The sequence below is a fragment of the Tupaia chinensis genome, unplaced genomic scaffold (assembly GCF_000334495.1).
Source record: "Tupaia chinensis unplaced genomic scaffold, TupChi_1.0 Scaffold000078_1, whole genome shotgun sequence".
Lineage (NCBI taxonomy): Eukaryota > Metazoa > Chordata > Mammalia > Scandentia > Tupaiidae > Tupaia > Tupaia belangeri.
In genome coordinates, this window is record NW_006159539.1 from 8446846 (window position 1) to 8452082 (window position 5237).

Consider the following 5237-nt stretch of genomic DNA (forward strand, 5'->3'; position numbering starts at 1 on the left):
AAAGCGCTGGACACGCCCACATGGCTGACCATGGTTGAGTCCAGACCTGGCGGCTTGCTTTCTCACTTTCACTTTTGCTCTCTCTCTCTCCCTCTCTCTGTATGTCTCTCTGGTCAAATTTAAATAAATGAATGTATAAATAAAACTAGAAAAAAAGTATTCCATGGCAAAACAAATAAGAGCCACCAGGTGGCGCTGCACTCCCACATGGCCAACTGCGGTGGCTTGGAGCGCGTGTGCCCCTATGGCAAAACAAATAAAAGCCACCAGGTGGCGCTGCACTCCCACATGGCCAACTGCGGTGGCTGGTGCTCATTTTCCTCTCCCGTGAGCGCATGTGCTTGATAGCAAATTAAAAAATAATAATAAAACTAACGATAATAACTTAAATAAATAATTCTTTTAAAAACATCCAAACGATCAAGCTGCTCGTACCTTCCAATGGGTCTCACAGTACAATTCATACCGTACTGCTCCAAACCTGCTCTCTCCCATGACCTTCCCAGTCTCAGGACCTGACCCCACCAGTTACCAGGTCTCAGGCCCCCTGACATCACGGTCCCCTCTCACACTCGGTGACATCTCACACCCAGAGGCCCACCTTTACAGTAACCAGCCATCATCATCTTCAGCACAGCCACTGCCTTGGACTGGCCTTGGGTCACGACTTCCGCTTCCTCCCCTCAGGGTCCCCAGCCTCTGCAGGTACAGGCAGCTAGACTGATGCCTTTGACACCCAGGTCCGACCCCTCCCCCTGTGCGCCAAGCCCAGGATGGCTTCCTCCAGCAACTGGAATAAAAAACCCCAAGTCCTTTCCTGGCCGACAGGGCTGGACTTGAAGTTTTGATCCAGAGTGACTCTGGCTGTCCTGGGCCTCACCTTGGACCTCAATCGGTCCCCCTGCTGCTGTCCAGCCCCACTGGCTTCTTGTCTTGTGTGTGTGTCTGTGTGTGACTTTTTATTTGCTGAAAAGGATGTGAGTGCCAGAGAAAGTGAGAAAGCACCGCCCGGGGTGGGGGCCACGCTGCAATTCCTTCTCCTCCATTCCACTGTTGGGATTTGGGGCACACACGCACAAGAACCCGGTGTGTTTTTCAAGCTGCCGGGTCTGGGATTCAAACTGCGTACTTGGCCATGTGGGATCCAGGTGCCTTGACCACCATGCCACTGGCTGACCCACTGTCCCTTATGAAGCTCTGCCTCCAGGCTGCTGCTGACCTCTGTGTTGAGCAGCTCCCCAGCTTTCTGTAGAGCTTCCTTCCAAACTCATGCGGATGAGCTACTAAGGCCCTCCTTGGGGCTGACATGTGGTATGGTGGTTAAAGTGCTGGACTTCCACATGGTAGACCACGGTTGGAGTCCCACACCCAGCAGCTTGCTTTCTCATTTTGTCTCTCTGGACAAATAATAATAATCATAACAAATAGAAAAAAATTTTAAAAATTAGAAGTTTTTTTTTTTCTTTTCTATAAGGTGCGTGTGTTCACCAGAGAAACAGAGAAAGTGAGAAAACAAATCACATCCCCCCAGGAAGGATGGCCATGCCACAATCCCCATCCCCATTCTCCTCTTGGGATTCTGTGCATGCATGCACCCACACCTCGTGTGAGTTTTAAGCTACCAGGTCCAGGACTCAAACCATGATCGGCCATGTTAGAGTCTCACACCTTCACCACTATGCCACGTGCTGGCTCCAATAACTCTTCTAAAAAGTCCTCCGTCCTCACCCTTCCTTATCCAAGGTGTGTCTCTCAGAACCTTTACCCTGCCTCCCTTTTCTTCGCGGTGTGTCTCAGCGTGGCACATCAGGTGACCTGTCATCTATGGACTTCTCTGCCCAATGAGATCGCGAGGTCGTTCCCTGGGGTACCCCCCAGCAGGCCAGTCCAAATGCGGAGTTAGCGAACAAACAAATGAATACAGATGAGGGACTTCAAATCACTCATAGATAACATGGAATTAAAGTACAAGTTATTTTGGTGCAAAACCTTTTTGAAACCAGGGCCTGCAGGTGGTGTGGCGGTTTAGGGTGCGGGACTCCCACATGGCTGACCTCAGTTCGCATCCCAGAGCTGGTGGTTTGCTTTCTCGCTTTCTCTTTCAACTCTGTCCCTTTCTGGTCAAATTAAAGTGAATGGATACATAAAAAAAAGTTAAAAAAAAATAACTCTTGAAAATAATGATGATGATGATGGATAAAATTAAATAATTCTTTAATAAAAGTCTTTTTTTTTAAAATCCATGCAATTGTTTTTCAAGAATTATTTTTACGCCAGCAGGTGGTGTAGTGGTTGAGATGCCGGACTTCCCGATGGCCGATCTTGGCTCGAGTCCCACACCCAGTGGCTTGAAAATCATGCCAGGCATGTGTGTGTTCCTCCCCAAAATCCCAGGAAGAGAATAGACAAGGGATTGCGGCGTGACCATCCCCCTGGGGGTTGCTTTTTCACTTCCTTTCCTCATCTCTGTCTCTCTCCAAAGAATGCAAGTGCTCTACAGCAAAAACCTTACACACACCAAAAATAATAAAGAGTTTTTCAAAACAATTTCATTAATATTTTTTAATTTGGCGAGGGAGTGAGAAAGCAAGCCACTAGGTCGAGGACTCGAACTGTACTTGGTCACGTGGAAGTCTAAAGCCTTAACTGCCACAGACCTACGCATAGATTTTTCCATGGTACACTTTAAAAAATATTTTTCATGTAATTTTATTTATTTATTTATTTATTTATTTATTGACCTGGGATCTTGGGCACGCACGCACACACGCCCAGCGTGAGTTTAAGCCACCGGGTCCGGGACGCGAACCGCGGTCGACTACGTGGGAGTCCAGCGACATAGCCATTACGCTAACTGCTGGTTCCCTTTATTTTATTTTGACCAGAGAGGGAGAGAGTAAGAAACTGAGAAAGCAAGCCTCCAGGTCCGGGACTTGAACCACAGTCAACCATGTGAGAGTTCAACACCCTTAACCACTGCGCCCGCTACCAGTCCCCATAAAACACCTTTCCATGAACGCTTTGAAGACCCCTCCCCTACAATGGCAATGGGAAAGGGCCGCCATCTTTGGCGGCCTCCCTGCACTGTACCCGGGCCATGGGCGCGGGAATTTATGACTGCTGGCTGCCTGGATTTCCATACTGACCTTGGGAGCTGGGTGCTCAGGCTTCCAGCGCACAGATGAGTAATCCCAGGGAGACCACCCAGTGAGTGCCAGACACAGCCAGATTTCGATGCCAAGTCTGCCTGCCACCAGAGTCTGGTGCCACCCCTGCTCCCGCTGCTCTGTGGCACGACGGATTAACTCCGCGTTACCTGGTTCTAATGTCCCTCCGCCGAGTAAGTGTTCTGGTGCGTGTCACCTCCTTTAACTGGTTCTCAATGGTTTTAATAGACTTTTCTCGTCCTCTTAGAAGCTTCGCTTTGCTAAACAAGAACTCCGTGAGTCCCCCGGGGGCATGCGTCAGTACGTGGGGATGCAGTGCGGTGAGGTCCCGCCCCCCCCCACGAATGCATTTACCTCCAGGCTGAGTCGGCTAGGAGTCTTTGCTCCAACCCAGCCTGCCGTGCGCCACGAAGCTGCTTCTTGGGAATCTTGGGAAGCATTTAGCTCAAAATGCTGTGCTCCATATTCATGATGAAACGCATATTTCCATGTTCATCGGGGCAACTAGTAGCTTAGCCCTTGGAAAAGAATCCAAGCTGGTTAAATTTAGGGGCGTGAAAGAATTCCAAACCCAAGATCTTTTCTGGCAAGAACCATATAGCATTTTCATCTAATGGTGAAGGAGACTTTTCCTTTGGTGCATGTGCCCTGGGCCTTCAGGGATCTGTTCTCTGCACTGGCCAGGTGCCCAGGGCTCAGACGATGCTGCTGCCTCCCCAAATCCCTTGCTTCACCCCACTATCTCCCTTGTTATTTACAGTCTTCCTGGGACTGGTGGAACTGCCGCTCTTTGGATTCCCTGCTCCCTGCCTAGCTTCTCTGTTCTCTGTTCTCCGTCTCCCAAGTCTTCCCCTTCCACTCACCAGTCTCTCTTACTTTCTAAAAATAACATAGGATGGGACCAGCAGATAGGGTCATGGTTATGTTGCTGGATTCCCATGTAGACTGTGGTTCGAATCCCAGACCCGGTGGCTTAAATGCATGCTAGGTGAGTGTGCGCTCAAGATCCTGAGAGGACAATGGAGGAAAAGGGATTGCGGTGTGATCATTCCTCCTGAGGGTTGATTTCTTGCTTTCTGTCTTTCTGGCAAGCACACTTGCCCTATAGCAAAAAATATGTCTATAAAAAATGTTTTAAAAAAGGAGGGGGGGACGGTAAGTGGCGTGGTGGTCAAGGGCCTTGGACTCCCACATGGCTGACCACGGGTTGAGTCCTAGACCTGGTGGCTTGCCTTCTCATTTAGCATCCCCCCACCCCCCCATTGTCCCTCTCTGGTCAAATCAAAATAGGAAAATAAAGACAGTTAACTAAAATAACTCTTAAAGAAAAAAAGAAAACAACACAGGACAGTCTCCGTGTTCCAGGACGGTCTTAAGTAACTCACAGGAATGAATGCCATCTCCAAAGAGCCCCACACGAAAGGCGCTCCCCGACTTCCAGACTGGGAATGGAGGCTCCAAGAGGTTGAGCGACTTGCCCGAGCTGCCAAGGTGGAGAACCCGGATGTGGTCTGGCTGCAGTGACCTGCCATTCTGCCCTGTGGTATTTGGTCCTAAGCGCAAGACCGTGGGAGCAAAGCGGACCTAGGCCCACGTCTGGGCCCCCTCCTTGCTAAGGAATCCTGACTTCACTGTCCCTGCTTCATCTATAAAATGGGCAGAATTCATTCCTGACTCTGGGTAGCTTTTATGGCTCTTTTAAAAATAACTTTCATCTCTTTATCAGTATCTTGTATTTGGTGAGAACCGATTCTCATATGCTCCTTTAATTCCTTACATTTATTTCCCTTCGTTTTTTCTAGAACTTTCTTTCTTTTTTAGAGGTTTATACCTTAAGGCCTGTGTACTCTCCGGGTTGGGAGTGGGTGGAGAGACAGTGAGAAGGACAGTGATAAGTCGGCCCCCAAGGGGATGGCCACAGTAGTGCAATCCCTTCTCCATTCTCCTCCCGGGACCTTGGGCATGCGCACACACACGCCTCGTGTAAGTTTCAAGCCACTGGGTCTGGGAGGCAAACTGCACTGGGCCACGTGGGAGGCCAGCAGGGTAAGCACTATGCCATTGGCTGGC